This window comes from Mya arenaria, chromosome 4 (assembly GCF_026914265.1).
Source record: "Mya arenaria isolate MELC-2E11 chromosome 4, ASM2691426v1".
In the NCBI taxonomy this organism is placed as follows: domain Eukaryota; kingdom Metazoa; phylum Mollusca; class Bivalvia; order Myida; family Myidae; genus Mya; species Mya arenaria.
In genome coordinates, this window is record NC_069125.1 from 38,458,993 (window position 1) to 38,476,579 (window position 17,587).

The 17,587-nt window shown below is 35.5% G+C and overlaps 1 long non-coding RNA gene across 2 annotated transcripts; it reads right to left on the reverse strand.

Annotated features, from left to right (window-relative positions):
• Positions 1–1,587: 1,587 nt before the first annotated feature.
• Positions 1,588–7,468, reverse strand: LOC128231763 (uncharacterized). Of its 2 annotated transcripts, XR_008260432.1 has the most exons (7): positions 6,658–7,468; positions 5,416–5,518; positions 4,295–4,516; positions 3,737–3,836; positions 2,981–3,121; positions 2,628–2,737; positions 1,588–1,814 (listed from the first exon to the last, which is right to left on the reverse strand). It is a non-coding gene; the product is annotated as an uncharacterized LOC128231763 (long non-coding RNA). The 2 variants fall into 2 exon arrangements; XR_008260433.1 differs by lacking the exon at positions 3,737–3,836.
• Between the last annotated feature and the right edge of the window lie 10,119 nt (positions 7,469–17,587).

A 17,587-nucleotide genomic window follows, 5' to 3' on the forward strand; every position in this document is an offset into this window, starting at 1 on the left:
ATAATAGCTTTATTCACTGCCTAGCTTCCAGAAATCATTTTATTCCAGAAAAGTAATTTTATTTTAGAAATTAAAACAAAAACATTTGTTTACGGTCAGTATTATTTAAAAAAACACACTCCGATGTCACAATAATATGAGCCAACTATAGATAAAGATATATATTGATATCAAGTAATTCTATTAATAACTGGTCATAAAATAGCCGGATTTGCAAATGCTGTACATTGCTGTTGCTATGCTTAAGTTTGAACGCATTACCACTTCCATCTCGATGGTCAACGATTATCCCCATCCTTCCTTACTCAAGAAACGTCTAAACTGGATGACGATTTATCAGATCCAAACCTTTCTCTATGTGTGCATACCCATTACAGACTGAAACGGGAAGATGCGTTGGGGGGATTGATATGGATGAATGTGCCTATCATGTGTGCACGATGATTTATTGGAGAAATCCAATTGCTTTTAAAGTTTTATAATGCTAAATATTAGCATTGTACCAGGATTTTTCATTTTGGGAACACATATATACATAATTACACCTGTATTTAGAAATAGAAGATAAATAGAAGATAGTCTCCTTAATTTGGGAATGATAATCCAGGGGTAACCTGGTAAAATTGGAATTTCTGCATGGTTTGAAAGTAATTTTCAATCGGGAATATGTCAGAATATCTGACCCGTGAAATGGCTAGAAAAAGCTTGTGAACCCAATATTCTTTTATTAATATTCGCATGCACTATTGATTTATTTATTAACGCGTATGCACGCATTTAACGACATACTGTAATGGTTTAAATCAATTAAAATTTCTGTTCTGTTCATGAATGTTCTGGTCGGGTTATGCTCCTTGGTGTTATATTTTTGTAAAACGCTACATTGATTTGAAGTTATCAAGTCGTATATAGTCTCCCTTTATAATTCAATTTTTTTAAAATATATTATAAATATCAGTTTACAGCTAGACCTAATCCAATGCCCCACTTGCCGCCCAATTGGGGCACGGGCCCTTAGGGCAAAGAAATAGTTCTTGTCACAGAGTGAAATATAACACTGTATCACTTTGCACACTTCTTTTAATCCCTGATAAATAAGAACAAGTGGGGGGGTGTAAAGAACTGAAAGAAATGTCATATTAATGTCAAATATCTTTCTGAAAGGTGAAGTAATGAGTGACCCTAGTGGAGCAATCCAAAAATTCCACTTTTTGCTCATTCAAGCGCTTTTCACTTGTTCTACTTTTTGCAGCAGGTAACAAAACACCAGATGCACAACTAATTACCCCATTCATTTTCTCCCAAGCTTTCAGGACTATTTCTTATATACTGAAGTTTTGGAATCTGGACAAGAAATACCAGTTTTTTGCTCAATCAAGAGCGATAACACATGTTTTATTAAGTGCATCTAAAAAAAAAATGCAAAATTTCAACACCCCATTAATATTGCCCTAAGTTTTCATGAATTATGATAAAAGAGTTTTGGATTTTTAAGTAACACGAGCCAAGTAATGCAGTTTTCGGTTCTCTGAAACATGTGGGGACGGCACACAACGAAATTGCCACTTTTGTTATATGTAAAATCACTCAAGTTCACCAATTTAATGTGAATTTGCAGAATAGATTTCAGATATGATACTATTTTTCAACAAATCATGAACACTGTCTGTTGATTCAACACAAGAAACCATATCAAGATGGTTTCGTTTTTCTGCTTTCATCATTTCTTTACAGTCACTATCTATAATGTCCATGTGCCACAGTCATGGATGATCTCTGGAGCCATCTTTGATTCCATCCCCAAGAAAGAGATCCTGCAAAATATTCAAAACCACAATATTAGCTTTAAATATAAGATTAATCATGGTGAATCTCGAAAATACATACAAGAATACAATGTACACATCATCAAATGTTACTTGAATTGGGAATTTTTTCAGAACTACTTGAAAGGGTACAACGATCAGGAAGCATTTCGTTGTGGGCCGCCACATTTATGCAAAACTAAATTCTGTATGCATTAAAAATCATTACGGTACTTTTCCTAACTCTAGTGTGTATCTAAAAAAGAAATACACTTATTTTTCTTTTGCTTTTAAAAACTGTACCACAACAGCAATTTAAAGACAGTGATGCTCATTGGTGGAATAGGCCCTTGGACATCTACATTTTCTGAGAAATGGAGATCAAACTAATTTTGATGTTTCCCTAGAGATAATTTATATATTTACATGAAATAAAGAACATGTTACAGTGTTTGTGTCATGCTTGATCCTTATCCCTGATTTGGTCCCTTCACACCATTTGAAATGTAATTTTAAGAGCTTTATGATAGAAAAACTTGGACTTCTCACTAAAAAAGTAATGCATTTTCAAATTTGAATCATGAAAAAATGCTAAAGTTCAGAACCTCTTATAAACCATGAGAATCCTGTTTACTTATCTGATTTAAAAGCACCCAAAAGGCTTTCTACACATTATGGTTCCTTAATTTGTATCAAGTCCCAAAAAGTGTCACAGTTGTGATTTCATTGAAAGACTTAAAGTACTTTTTTTTTAAATGACGAAAGGAAAGCTTTAACGCAGGTGGAGTATACCAGCCTTGAAATAAATAGGTAAAAGCTCACCATGCTGCTAAAGAGTCTGATATTATTCCTGGGCCCAGTTCAGCTGGAAATGTTGATTCCACAAGGCTGGAAAACCCGCCCGGTGACCAAAGCTATGCCCTCATCAGTATCTGCAAGAGGATGGTATAAATCTGGAATAACGCATTTTAATGATCAAATTGAGAAAATTCTTATCTGTTATAATTAGAGAACATGCTTGTAGCTTATATAACATCTCAAGTTTTTTGAAGGAGACAAGTTTCGGAGTGGGATCTAAACCTGGATTTTGATGCTGAAATTGTGTGTTTCGCTCAAATTAAGTATGAACTTAAAGCAAGTGCATAAATATCTTGAAGCCAAGATTTATCAATTACCCGAAATTTGTAGGGCTACAATTGAGAGCTTTGCTGTAAACTGTAGGGACCGTCCCCATGAGACTTTTGTCTGTGAGAGGAATGGTGGCTTAAGTAAATGATGGTACCATTCTGCATTTCTTCCTACACAACACAGTGTACCTGAAAATGACAGAGAATGTCTATGCACTTATGTAAGCTTGATATACGCCTCTCTACACAGGCAGTTTTGAGTGTGTCAGATGACATTTCTATACAAAAATTGTGAGGACTCCAATACAGCAGAACTGACAAAAATGCCGAAAAAGGTATCTCTGTCATGGAGCTGACCCTGGTTCTGTGGCGTCAAAACCACTGCAACTGGGCAATTCACTGGAAATATCTCTCAAGAAAAAAAGAAACAACTTTAACTGGGCAGCTTTTCTCACCCAGTGCACACCCAGAGCAGGGCAGCTTTTCTCACCCAGTGCACACCCAGAGCAGGACAGCTTTTCTCACCCAGTGCACACCCAGAGCATCTTATTACTTGACAGTGGCCTCATAAAGATCTTAAAGACCAAAATGTATAATCTTCCTGAAATTGTTAAATTACTTTTGGAAGTTTTTGCCTGTCTGAAAAAAATATTTACCTGTCCGAACAAACATGTCATTGAAGAGTATACAAAGAGAGTAAACAAAAATGAATATTAAACAGTTTAAATGCTTTCCTGATCATTCTCACAATAATAACCATATAAACACACATAAGACATAAATATTTAGTATAAATAAACACACTTTGTCCAGCCAAAAAATATTTCAACACAGCAGCCATTTAGGTGTATTCCGTTTTTCGGTCTTCCAGTAGTTCCACCAACCGCCGCCATTTTGACCAAAGCTGAAGCATATTGAGAGCTGACGATATTGATTGTGCATTGTTGCAAACCAAGAACCAATTTAAACAGTTGTAATGAAATGCCGTTACAGATGCATCATATTTACTCGTTTTTCCCAGGCAATCAACATAATGATTCCATATCCGAAATGGCTGACTTTTGGGGATGTTATGTGACGTCAAATATCGATGTGGGATCGACTTATTACCATTTATATATTTCCACTCAGCACAAACTGAAGCAAATAAAAAAAAGTTTGCTAGGGACCCAGACTTTATGTCTGAAAGATGGGACCAAATTCAGATCTTTTGATGAATTATGATGCACTTTCTCTATAATTAGCCTAAATTCCCTGATTTTGAATACTAAGTATAAAAATACAAATTTAGGTCATGACTTCAAACTTTGACTAATAGAAGATGTGGAAAGAGTCAAAGCTTACTACATTTAATTTATTTACCTGAAGTCTAGATAGTATGACATCTCTGATAGATGGTGTTGTCAAGGACAATGGCTGTGAGGGCTTTAAGGGTACTACAGTTGTTTTTTCTTGTATAGCCATGGTTTATTCCTCTCCTCTGGATTCTGGGGTCCATGAACACTCGTAATAATATATATCCTGAATCGGGAGGAGCCACTCATGCACACCTGTCATATGACAGAGGAGAGCAGCCCAGATGTCCTAAAAATAAGAGCATTTCAAACATCTCGTTATCTATTCATATCATCAATAAATATCATATGTGAATTACTAATATTATAAATACTTATCAATATAGGAACATATACTTTCAACTCAAATCAGTCATCACTTTCATTATACATTTCATGATACAAATATCAGGCCTTATTTTATAAAAGGATATCAACCTATTTTTCACCGTCTTGTTTATGATTTTTAAAGCTGCATTCTCACCTATTGACTGTATAGACAGCTTTTTTTAATTTTTTGTGTTGTAATTCGTTAGCCAATTTTTAAGTTTCTATCTGGAAACCAGTGATATAAGTCTGCAGTTATTCATATTTACATTCGAAATTGATGTTTTATGGCTACAAAGATTTTTTGCAATTTTCCATGTAATTGAGATTTGTTTCAATGGAGGGTCAATGTCTTATATGAAACAAATAAAGGCATTGACATCAAAAACAGCTGATCCTGGGAAAAAATTAAATAAAATAAAAGTCAAAATTGTCAATCTGTTTGGGTGCAGGTTTAAGCTGTTTCAAAAATGTGTCAAACTAAATGAGTTTAGACTTTGCGGTTTTTGATTACATAATATATATACAGTATATATATATTACCATAATTGGTGAGGTACATGAAGCAAGTAAAAACAGTAAGATAATGAGATTTGAGATAACGCCGCGGTCCATATACACCTACGTTGGCTTACTGTACCGTCCTCATAACGTCATATGACCCTCAATGGTGTGTAATATTTCTTAATTATTGAAAAAAGTGACAAAATAGGGTCTTTGGATTTTGGATTTAATAAAATGCTACCTATTATTTTCCATATTTGAATTCCATATTTGAAAAGTTATTTTTTTCCCCCGTTTTTTGGCAGTAACTGTACTTACAGCACACTTTTACAGTACACTTGACAAGTTGAAGTCAGGTTCAAAATCTGGATCATCACCAGCCTCCTCATTCGAGTCTTGAAGTGTGATGTCAAGAGAAATGCTGAAAACCAGAAATACATCAATTTCTTTAACAACCCATTTACAATGTTTATATAGAAATGTTATGTATTCATTAATCTCTTTATTAACAAGCTCTTGGTATTTTGTTTTAGAAACTGTTCTTTAAAAAGAAACTTTTGCATTATTTGTTTTGTATTTATGATGTATGGACTACCTTTAATGTACACTTACATATTAACAAGTTATATATCTTTATAATTATATTACTAGTATATTTGTATGTATACATTTCTATTTAAAGCCAGGTTGTAACATTATTGATATAACAAGAGGCCCAAAAGGGCCTATGATCTACTGGCTGTGTTTGTATGGTCAACATCGCTGTTTTCGAAAAGAACCAACCTCTTTTAGATATCTGAATACTGTACAAGGCCCATAATATAATATTTTCGAAAGAAACCAAGCTCTAATTAATATGTAGATACTGTAAAAGTTTCATCGAGATACAATCAAAACTAAAGGCTGTATCGTGTTAACAAGGAATTGTTTACATATGCACGGACGCACATACTACGTACACATTACCATCGCATAAGCTCTTCTGGCCTTTGGCTAGTCGAGCTAAAAATGATAATGAATTTTTCAGATGCTTATACATGAGCGTGATCAAAAGGAATGGATTTTTTTAACAAAAGAATGTGAATGTTTTTCATATTTTAGGGCTTTATTTTAACATTTGGGGGAAGGGTCAAGTCCTTCAGTAACAGGCCTTGGGCATTATTTTTTCCTTAAAGTGGAATGTGTAGGTTGACAGGGAAAACAAAGCAAAAAAGGGCATTAAATGCATATTCATATGGTTCAAAATAACCAGTATATTTGCAAAAGTTATTATACAATTCAGTGAACTTCTTGGACACCCCTCGTAGATTGGTCATCATATTTGTAATGTTCATCATACACATAATGGTCACCAGTAACTCATACCATTGTTTTATACAACGTTCATCGTTCATTCACATCGTATTCACAATATGCAAAATGCACATGATCCTTTAACTTTTACAATGCTTGCATATTCACACTGCTCACCATATCAATTGCTACAATTGTAAACATATTGTTTGAGTTTTAACAAAATGCGATATAAAGAAGTTGGTGAATTCAAGCTCTCTTAATTACCATTGGTGAAGTTGTCATCATCAAGCCAGTGCAAGAAGGGTGGATGTGTCAGGTAAGTAAGGTCTTTAGGTCTGGCAAGTAGATGAGGTGGTCATGATAATATTTGGTCAGATCAGTTGACACTCTGGTGACGTTTTAAAGATGGTTGTGCTCATTCTTACCAGCAACGAAAGTGACCGAGACAGTTCTATCTTGATGGGGACATGAGAGTCTTCTGGTAATGGTGAAGTGATGGACATTCATTGTCGGTTAGCAATTTGAAATCTAAAAACAAAAATATACGAATTGATCAACCGATATTAACGATCATTTCCTAGTTAATAAACAAGAATATCCTTAAAAGCCATACGCCCATTTTCTATAAAAAGGCAGAAATTGAAAAACAATGTGCTGATAAAAGGTCGATTGTTGTAGCATTATTATACACAGTTGGAAGAACTCATAACATGGTATGATTTGGCCAGGTTTAAGAATTAAATTAACAAGAGCTGTCACAGTATGTGACGAATGCCCCCGAATGTGACATTGACCTACGAACAAGGTCAGTACATGAAAAGTTGATCTTGCCTTTACGTGTCAAATACATATGGCAAGTTATTTTAAATTGCCTCTGAACATAAAAAATTACCACCCATACTTGACAACCTACACTGTTATGTCCTTATATTCAGAATTCCCTTGTGAATAAACACTAAGTGTATCTTTCACCTTAGAGGTAGGGACATGGGTCTTGCACGCGACACGTCGTCTTCGTATGTGGAACACATGTAGCAAGTGATTTTAAAATATGTCCATACAAGAGAAAGTTACAGCCCTGACACGACAACCTATACTCTATGTCCTTATATGCAGCACTCCATTGTGAATAAACACTAAGTGTGACCTTGACCTTTGAGGTAGGGACACGGGTCTTGCACGCGACACGTCGTCTTGGTATGTGGAACACATGTGGCAAGTTATTTTAAAATCTGTCCATACAAGGGAAAGTTACAGCCCGGACACGACAACCTATACTCTATGTCCTTATATGCAGCACTCCATTGTGAATAAACACTATCTGTGACCTTGACCTTTGAGGCAGGGACACGGGTCTTGCACGCGACACGTCGTCTTGGTATGTGGAACACATTTGGCAAGTTATTTTAAAATCTGTCCATACAAGGGAAAGTTACAGCCCAGACACGACAACCTATACTCTATGTCCTTATATGCAGCACTCCATTGTGAATAAACACTAAGTGTGACCTTGACCTTTGAGGTAGGGACACGGGTTTTGCACGCAACACGTCGTCTTGGTATGTGGAACATATTTGGCAAGTTATTTTAAAATCTGTCCATACAAGGGAAAGTTACAGCCCGGACACGACAACCTATACTCTATGTCCTTATATGCAGCACTCCATTGTGAATAAACACTAAGTGTTACCTTGACCTTTGAGGTAGGGACACGGGTCTTGCACGCGACACGTCGTCTTGGTATGTGAAACACATGTGGTAAGTTATTTTAAAATCTGTCCATACAAGAGAAAGTTACAGCCCGGACACGACAACCTACACTCTATGTCCTTATATGCAGCACTCCATTGTGAATAAACACTAAGTGTGACCTTGACCTTTGAGGTAGGGAAACAGGTCTTGCACGCGACACGTCGTCTTGGTATGTGGAACACATGTGGCAAGTGATTTTAAAATCTGTCCATACAAGGGAAAGTTACAGCCCAGACACGACAACCTATACTCTATGTCCTTTTATGCAGCACTCCATTGTGAATAAACACTAAGTGTGACCTTGACCTTTGAGGTAGGGACACGGGTCTTGCACGCGACGTTGTCTTGGTATGTGGAACACATGTGGCAAGTTATTTTAAAATATGTCCATACAAGAGAAAGTTACAGCCCGGACACGACAACCTTTACTCTATGTCCTTATATGCAGCACTCCATTGTTAATAAACATTAACTGTGACCTCGACCTTTGAGGTAGGGACACGGGTCTTGCACGCGACACGTCGTCTTGGTATGTGGAACACATGTGGCAAGTTATTTTAAAATCTGTCCATACAAGGGAAAGTTACAGCCCGGACACGACAACCTATACTCTATGTCCTTATATGCAGCACTCCATTGTGAATAAACACTAAGTGTGACCTTGACCTTTGAGGTAGGGACACGGGTCTTGCACGTGACACGTCGTCTTGGTATGTGGTACACATGTGGCAAGTTATTTTAAAATCTGTCCATACAAGGGAAAGTTACTGAGCCGGACGGACGGACGGTGCGATTTTAATATGCCCACCTTCCGGGGCATAAAAAGTATTTTTCAAGAAATGAAAATAAGCGGCAATTTAAATTCACAAATATCCGCAGATATGGCCCGGACAAACTAAGATTTTCAAAAACTGTCAGATAAGGGGAGTTAACTTAAAGAATTGCAGGGCAGGCTTATTTGTCCTCAGTAATGCACTTCCTTATCTTACCATCTATCTACGTTTCAAGTTTCATTTCAATAAATAAAGTATTTTCAAAGATATGGCGCGTACAAGTACGTATTTTTGAAAAATATCAGGTAAAGGGAGGTAACTAAAAATATGCAGGGCAGGATAATGGTTCTTGTATACTGCACTTTCTCTCATTGCCATTAATCTATATTTGAAGTTTCATTCCAAAGACATGGTCCGATCATTAGAGCACCAATTATTAAAAAAAAATGTTAAACATGCACTCTTATTTTCATATAAGATTTACCACAATTAATAATATTGTTTTAATATTCCAAAAGGTATGAATCAATGTCAAAAACAATGGTTCTTATGACGGATACCAACTTTAATTTGAAAGAAATTGACATAAATCACGGTATTTCTACCTTCTGAGATTATAGTGGACCACAGTAAATCTTATAGCATTCACCGATCATTTAATATTTTTGCGCTTTTTCCTATTTAAAATACACAGTTACAATCTTGTAATCAGTTATTAATATTTTCCATGAATGCATTATTTAGTAAGGAGTAAAGGTTACATTATATGCAAAATGATCATAGTTTTAAACCATGTTTTTTTTACATGAACACAAAGGCGCACTAGTAAATCATTTGAAAATTGTACAGATAATCATTTCATAGTTAATATTGACAAAATATGCGTATAGGACTCATGAAAGTTGAAGTCATTCTACACATAATGTCACCGTAGCAACGACTAACACAAATGTTAATCTCATTAACATTGACATTATATGCAACATGCTCATAGTTTTAAACCATGTTTTTTTAATTAAAATTACATGAACACAAATGCGCACTAGTAAATCATTTGAAAATTGTACAGATTATCATTTCATTTAAAAACTGTTTAAAGCAATGGGAACATAGAAAACTAACACTCCTAGGAAAAGTGACTGTAATAAAAACATTTGCACTACCAAAACTGATTATGCCTTTATCATTTGTGCCAAATCCACCAAATGAAATATTACAAGAAATTAAAAAGGAAATATTTAATTTTATATGGGATAAAAAAACCAAGACAAAATCAACAGAGATACATTAATTCAACCTATAATAAAAGGCGGTATAAAAGTTCCAAACATAGAGAGTTTGTCCTACTCACTAAAAGCTTGCTGGATAAAGCGTTATATTGACGAATCAAACACAAGTCTTTGGAAAGAATTCTATAGAAAAAGGTTCATAAGAAATGGAGGGAGTTTAAGTTTTGAATGCAACTTGGACAACACTTTAATAAAAAGAATTTCAAAAAATAACACTTTTTTATTCGATATATTAAATGCATGGAAGCAAATTACAAAAACTGATCAGGAGTCTATAGAAAGAAATGTTATAATCTGGAATAACGAGTCCATTAAACTAAATGACGAAAGCCTATTTTATGAAGCTTGGTATGAAAGAGGGATTAAATTTATATGGCAACTATTTGATTTTAGGTCAAAAACATGGTATGATTTTGAAACATTTCAATCAATATATCAAATAAATCAACACGACTATCTTTAATTTTTGTCCCTAATACATAGCATTCCAAATGAAATAAAGATATACTTATCTACAGACAATTATCAAATCCCTACCAATGACTCAAAATCAATATTGTACAAATTAAAGTGTTGTAAAATACCTAATAAGTTTCTATATGCAAAGACTATCCCATCAACTGACACATGTATATTAATTAAACAGAAGTGGGTACAAAAACTAGGTTTAAATGAAATAACAGATAAAGAGTGGGAAAATATAAATATGAACACGTACAGATGTTCCAATGACACAAACATAAGAAGTTTTCAATATAAATATTTACACAGAATCGTTCCTTGTAATGAATTCCTTTATAAATGCAAAATAAATGCAAAAAGTGTGTGTGACTTTTGTCAATCCAATATTGAAACACTGGAACATCTTTTCTGGGAGTGCCCAAAAATACAACCGCTATTGAGTAGACTTAACCAATTTCTAAAAGATAATCATATTAATATAAATTTAACATTAAAAAATCGGAATAGTCAGCAATGAAAAACACACAGCGATTACTAATTTCTTAATTGTGCTGATGAAATTTTACATCTTTGGTTCAAAGTATAGAAAAACAACGCCTCAATTCACTCAGTACAGGAAATACATGATAATTAGTCATAATATAGAGAAATAAATTGCCTTGATAAATGATAAAATGAAGCAGCATGATAATAAATGGTTTTACATCCGTTCTAATATTAATCAGTCTTAATCATCACCTGCCCAAATCCCCCTTTTTTTGTGTTCATAATTCTCTTTTCTTATAAAAAAACAACACAGAATAAACTATGATAAACTATGTTCTACATATTTCATATTTTTTCATATTATTTAGTTATCCAATGATTATGACAAATTTATTGTGAAATGCTCAAATGCCCTTTTTTGATAAATGTATAGCTAATAAGTTTTCGAATATCCACCTAATCAATTATCATTTTCTTCAAGAAATGTACATATTGATGTTCTTCTGCACAACATATTACTGTAATATAAATTTGAATAAAAAAAAGAAAAAGAAAAGTATCCAAACTTACATCAAAAACATGCAGCCTACATGCACATAACCCTACAACCTTTCAACAGCAACCAGAATTCTCACCGGAACCTGCGTATAGTTAAAGAAATTTGTTTCCGAATGTATCCCAAAACAACAGGTCCATGAGGGCCTATGCTCTACTGGCATTGCATTTGTGGTCATTTTCAATCCAGAGCATGTATGTATGGGTAATAGGCAAAAAACATATAGTTTTGTGTTTGGGTTAGCTGAAAATTTTGAGCATTCAACATCTGAGGACAGAAAGTGTTGTAAGCAAATTAGTTGCATGAACTATTTTAATATGTTCCAAGTCAAGGTCATCAGAGAAAAAACAAAATTTGCAAAGTAGGTCAAGGGGTCACAAACAAGGTCATTAAAATACAAAATAAATATTTGTTTATTAACACTATACATGATCCAAATTTCATTGCTGTAGCTTCAAAAATAAGAATGTAGGTCAAAAGGTCACAATCAAGGTCATCTGAGGACAAAATTTTATGCTTGTCTGCAAACTGTAAACATGGTCCAAATTTCATTGCTGTAGCTTCAAAAATAATAAAAAAGTAGGTCAAAAGGTCACTTGCAAGGTCATCTGAGATCAACATTGATGCTCGTGTGCATAACTATACACATGGTTCTAGCATTAAAAATAAAAACGTAGGTCAAAACGGGTGGGGCCAGCTTTGGCCCCAGGGGAATAATTTCAAGTATTTTGCTAGAGGGTCATCATATGATGCTCCACACCAAATATCAAAGGTATGAGCCATGTGGTTTGAAACTAGAAGATTTTGAAAGTTTTTCTTATATAAGTCTCTAGGAAACTTGTGACCCCCAGGGCATGGCCAGTTTTGACTCCAGGTGCATAATTTTAACAACCATGATAGCGGACCATTAAATTATGCCTTATTCAAAATAGCAAGGGTCTGCATACAATGTAGCTGTTTCAGACAAAAAGGTTTTTAACATTTTCCAATTGAAGTATACCGAACTTGTGAGCACAAGGGCGTGGTCAGAAATGAACCCAGGGGCATAATTTGAATGAACATTCGTGAGCATTTGGGTTTAGATGGATGCATGAATGACAGACACTTCTAGTCATTGGCCAATAGAGCTAAAATGGCCATTGGATAATAGAGCTAAAAATCAACCAACCCTTTTAAACTGTAAATTTGAACTCCTTTAACAATGGCAAGGGAGAGTACAACATAAAATCAACTGCACAACCAAATAACAAGTTGTCTCTCTTTTATAATAATCCTTGACTTGGCTAAAAATAGCTTTTTTAATACCTTCTCAAGGGCCATCATCTAGTCATACATGGGCAGATTTGGCTGGTTTTCGAAAGGAACCAAGTTCTGATGGAGATCTAAATACTGTACAAGTTTCATCAAGATACTATCAAAACTGAAGACTATATTGTGTTCACAAGGAATTGTTTACAGTTGCATTGACAATCGCACATACGACTTACACATTACCATCGCATAAGCTCTTCTGGCCTCTGGCCTTACTCTTGGGAACTGCACTAAGGCAGGATCATGGTTCTAATGCACTGCACTTTCAAAATTAAACAAGAGCTGTTGTATGACAGCACGCTCGACTATACACTGCTGTGTCTTAGAAATGAATACAATAATGATGTAATATGTGCCTGTCAAAAGCAATAGAAAAAAGACAAATTAAAAAGTAAACAAGAAATGTGACAATGCTTTGAAACCATGTTTTTAATAATTGACAGAAGAACTTCAGCCTTTGTTGTGAGATTCAGTTTTAACTTTTTTCTCTATTTTTATTAACAGTATCCTTGACTTTGACCCTAGGTGCCCCAAATGCAACCCCATGGAAGTCCTCCATAAACACTTCCTACATATGTCAACCCTAACTTAAGTTATTTAGTACCAACCAATTTTCTTATTTTAGTAACAGTAACCTGGAACCTAGGGGCCCAAAAGGCAATAAACTCTTCCTAAATACCAAGTTTGGTCACAATATGTCAACCCAAACTAAAGTCATCAGTACCAACCTTTTATCAAGTGACCTTGACTTTGACAATGACTCTCTGAACTCCAAACACAATCCCATGAAAGGTCCTTAATTATATTTTACCAAGTTTGGTTGCAATATGTCAACCCTAACTTAAGTTATTCAGTACCAACCATGTTTCTATTTTAAATTTAAATAAGAGTGACCTTTACACTAGGGGCCCCAAACACAATCCAATGAAGGGTCTCAATAAACTCTTCCTACATACCAAGTCTGGTCACCATTTGTCAAACCTAACTAAAATTATTCTTTAACATTGGTAAGTTTTACACCGCCCTCATGCTGGCCTGCCCCCAACAATGGCGTACATCATTCTTATAACCAGGTTTCACTTTGGTAAAAATGATAAAAAAGTGCCTGTGAAAAGCAATAAGAAATGAAATAATAAAGAATCGCAATCAAGGGCCATAATTTGTATTAAGGGTTAATATTAGGGATGCAAACGAATATTCGAATATTCGATCGAACATTTGGTATTCGAATGTCAAAATAGGTTTTCGAATATTCGGTGTTTTTGTTGAATTAATAAATTAATTAACTTTTTGCCTACAACTGTCATCTTCGTCTGTCTTGTTTTTACAACGATGGACCCCTAATGCCATAGGTGTGAACTTGATGACACTATACACGCGTCATATTGGATATATCGCCGGGAACTATAAACGGTCCCCGTAATTTTGCATTTATTGGATGTTAGACAAGTGAAATAAAACACATTCCAATTATTTTGGGTACATTTAAATGACCATGCCAATTAACCGTTTAAGAGATCGGCCTTTATACCAATGTTTTGTCTTCACTGCTTATCAAGCTTGGCGATATTGCTCAAATCGCCTTGATGATATGAAGGACATGTGCTAGTTATGTGCTTTAAACTGTTTCCATGCTTTCAATATAACGCTCTTGCGTACAAAAATTAACTGTATGGTTTAACGTTTAAAGATATATGTCCTGTATTGTTGTACAATACCTAAGGCAAAGGCGACGTTAACACATGGTGTCGTTTTCTATAAATATATTTCGTAAACATCAATCCCAGAACGAGGCTGCAAGTCCCACGTTGGCGCATATCGTCATTTAACCGGGAAAAACACAATTCCCTGATCTTATTTTGCATTGTTTACAAAAATGAACGCAGTGGAATTGGTACAATTCGTTTTTTTTTGTTAAAGATATATCGCTTTTTCTTGGGATATATTTTGAAAATGGGGAAATTCAGAGGCTAATTTGTGGAACTATAAGGGTCCGTCGCGTGTACTGAATACGACCATGAAGGGTAACAGTGCTCCCGCTATTACATTAGTGAATAATAATAGTTTACTACAATTCTTAAAGGTTCATTTTGGTGTTCGAATATTCGAATATTCGATCGAAAGAATAACCGAATATTCGAATATCACTTTTGCCATTTGTTCGCATCCCTAGTTAATATGGAGTTATGTGACCTAATTGTGCGATGGCTGTAAACACGGCCCATTTACCCGGCTATCCCCGGAATATCCCTGGACCTGGGGGGGGGGGGGGCGTGGTTACAATTGACAGGTGCATAATGAAACACTTATTCCCGTTATCTTTCCGCTCAATATACTTAGTGCTGGGATCTGTCATTCTTGGCTAGGAAAACAAAAAGTGGGATATGGACGCTTACAGGTGCCAAATCAAAAATCGTCAAAGACTCTGAAGCGGCTGTTTATATGGACTGATGCAACACCTTAGCCAAGTTGTGACACCGACGCCACCACCACCGCCGACGCTGGGGTAACTAGCATAGCTCTCCTTATTAGTCACGCACGTGTAATTCGTACGTATGTCGCGAAAACATATTACATGAAACGTATTACGCCGAATATTACATTATTATTACAAAAGTATCTGAAAAAATAATGTGGGGTTTAAAGATAGTTAGAAAGACTATTGAGATAGACCAATAACTTTGTTTAAACTCACCAAGAAAAGATGGAACGACACTTCGGTATATTTGGCGCGTTTAACAATTCGGCACAAAATAGCCTGGTTAATTCGGCACAAAATAGCCAGGTTAATTCGGCACACATATATTCGGCGCTAAGTCGACTCGGCACCAGGTGCCGGGCATACTCCCATATTCCAGGAGTACTTCGATTGTGAAAAAAGAAAATTTTAGATGGCATAAAATTGTTAAAGCATGTGGGGGTACATGCCAAGCGTGAAAAATATCCAAATCGTACATATCATAAGATAGTGTAGAACTTTTAATAAACCCTTAACCCCGCAAAATTATCTTATCCATGGGTGAACGTCACATAGCTTCGACACTTAAGTATGGCCCTTCTCTCCTTTGATGTTGTTTAAAAAGTATTAATATGACATGTCAATAAAATTCTAAGAGTAAAAGTAGATTTACCGCAATAAAAAAGCATTCGTTCAGATTAATACGCGTATGAATAATTTATTTCACAACTGTAGGGATGATAATTCAAGCAACTTTTTGTAATGCATGCGCAAAAGCTGCATGTCAATCAATATTTAACGTGTTTAAGGGGGATTTTTTCCGTAGTTTATTTAGGGATTTGTGGTTTTGGGGATTTCTGTCAATTATGTCCTGCATAATGCCTTTGTCTCTACCTGAAAGGTCCTGGTCACTGAGAACCTCAGAATATTCTTGTCAGTTTTGCTATCGATAATAAAAGTGATTTGTGACTGGTCAGGAACTTTGTCATTTATAATGAGATTTCAAAATGATTTGGTATCAGTGACCACCATTTCATGACAACGTGTCGTACGCCACACCTGGGTCACTAGCTTCAGTGTCAAGTTACTGTGTCAGGGGCGTACCTAGGCATACTCCAGTACGCCCAGGCGTACATGTGAATAAAGGTTCATGGGAAATGGCACGGAAAAAAGTCTCACGTCAGGGGATATCGGTCCCGCTCCAACCCCGTATATAATATAAGGGCCAGACTGTAGAAATACCTTTACTTTTTTCACCGCTCTAAAGTATACGGGCGTACAATTCAAAATATTTCAGGTACGCCCCTGTGTGTGCACCAGCACTTTGCCAGTTGTGCTAAATAAACCTTACTGATGATATTGGTTCTTGTCCGGTCCATAACTTAAAATGTCATTCAGGGTTGGATTTGGAAACTTTACGGTTAATGTCATATATATGATCTACCAAACACTGTAAAGTCTAGTTAGAGTATTCACAGATAACTACTTACTTAATTGTATTGGCTTCAATGAAAGACCATAAGGCTTATAAGAACTATTACAATGGGCAAGTCTTTGAGGCACGAAAATTCAATGCCAAAAGGTGCTTTATTTTAAGTGTTCGCTTGAAGTCCTCATTTGATAACCAAGTACATGTAGCTATAATAGACAATACCAATTTACAACAAGTAGACTACAGCCCATTTTCGTGATTAACCGTATCTAACATGTAATACACGTAACCAATATCTGGAAGAAAGCAAACTCAGCTCTTGGATTTTTAAAGAGAAACTTGCCATAAAAAGAGGTCTTACAAATGCTGCAAAATAGCATATATTTCACTTGTCAGTACGTCCATCGCAGGAATGTGGTGCTATAATTTGGGGTCCATACTGATATGGTTTACAAAGCACTGGAAAGAGAACAACGACCTGCAGCTCGCATTATACAAAATGACTATTCCTCACGGTGAGATGGTCATGTCACAGCAATGCTGAAGAAACTACAGTTAGACAGCCTCCAAGATCGCCGCAAACAGGCAAGGTTAGTCTTCCTGTTCGAGATATAAACGGTACGGTGTCAACAAACACGTTAATTAATTATTAATTATTGTTCGATGTATATGTTT